Source organism: Bombus pyrosoma, unplaced genomic scaffold, assembly GCF_014825855.1.
Source record: "Bombus pyrosoma isolate SC7728 unplaced genomic scaffold, ASM1482585v1 HiC_scaffold_4710, whole genome shotgun sequence".
Lineage (NCBI taxonomy): Eukaryota > Metazoa > Arthropoda > Insecta > Hymenoptera > Apidae > Bombus > Bombus pyrosoma.
In genome coordinates this window covers 250,093-251,545 of record NW_025219969.1, presented here as the reverse complement: position 1 = coordinate 251,545, position 1,453 = coordinate 250,093, and the positions used below count along the sequence as shown (strand labels likewise).

Below are 1,453 nucleotides of genomic sequence, written 5' to 3'. Positions count from 1 at the left end.
TATCTCCATTTGATTATTGCCTCCAGTGTTTGATTTGATTTATTTTCCGGTGTAGGTTTTGGTGATTATGATTTTAAATGGTGAATATGGATGTGTCTTCGTCAAAGGTTCCTTATGCAGACTGTCCTGGTGAGTACTTTGTTCTGTTTCATTATTTTTAATTTGTCTTGCGTCATTCATCTTTTATTTACTACTGTTTTAGCGCAAGAAGAAGATGGGTTCCAAAATGTGTGAGTGGTCCCAGAAAGCGTAGTCAACGTGTGAAGTATCGTGGGCAAGAACGAAGAATCGTGTGACATTTGTGTTGATTATATTTGACGCTGATTTATATATATATATATATTATTTTGTTGGTTAAATATTCAGTCAGTTTAGTTGAATATTCTGTAACCTAATATTCGCAAGGTAGTTTCATATATTTATTCCATCGTGTTTATTTGATTATTAGTTGTTTGATTTGATAATAATATATATATATATTTATTTTACAAATGTAAAGATTCCTTGAGTTTATCTAAATATTAATTAGTTTTAATAATGTAATATCGTGCATTTTATTTCTTTTACATGTGTTAGGTTGTGTATATATATATATCTATATGTGTATATCTCTCATGATGTAACTTCGTATGAAATTCTTTTAATATTAGTTAATCTTACTAATGTGATTTCTTGTATTATTTTTTTATTTATTAGATTATTGCTTGTTTGGTTTAATAGTATAAAACACATATATATATATATATATATTTTACAATATATTTTCCATATATAGTTTCTTTAAATTTACTAGCATGTTAACTAGTCTTAATAATGTAGTCTACATTTGATTAATCTTTTGTTAGTGTTTTATTTTATTTTATTATTTTTATATTCTTTTTAGTTTATTGTGTGTTAAAATGACTGCTCATGTAATTTAGTTATTGTAGTTTTCGTTACGGCACGTGCGTAGCGCGGGACGTGACACCCCCCCTCTTGGGGTTCAAATTTCCGAAGGAAATTTGACTGGTCTTGTCCCCATTTTATTTGTAAAACTTATCGCCACCAAAAAAAAATTTTTATACTCCATTAATTTATTTCATTTCGTGTGGTTAATTTATACTGAATTTTAATATCCCTATTATTATATAATAATGCTGTATTATTTTGCGTTGGTTATTATTCATTTTCTTGTTACAATCTTCCATTAATTTTATTGTTATTCTATTAAATACTCATTGTTTCATTAAATATATAATTTATTTTGCAAAGCGCAAAAGTTACTACTCGCACGTGTTGATTCAAAATGGCCGTTTGCGAATGTCTCTAGTATGTAGTGACTTTTATTAATATTGAATTTATTATTTATTTGTTAATTATTTATAATTTATTTTAGTAAATGAAGCGTAATTGAATTGACATTAGTTTGTGTTAATTACGGTGTATATAATTATTGTATCACTTCATGCTAGTG

The 1,453-nt window shown here is 26.7% G+C and overlaps 2 protein-coding genes across 8 annotated transcripts in view; one reads left to right on the top strand and one right to left on the bottom strand.

Annotated features, from left to right (window-relative positions):
- Nucleotides 1-1,453, top strand: part of LOC122577441 — a 266,783-nt gene that overhangs the window by 71,651 nt on the left and 193,679 nt on the right. The window lies entirely within an intron of this gene.
- The window catches only part of LOC122577433, a gene marked incomplete at its 5' end in the record, with an annotated part of 702,209 nt that overhangs the window by 597,584 nt on the left and 103,172 nt on the right, over nt 1-1,453 (bottom strand).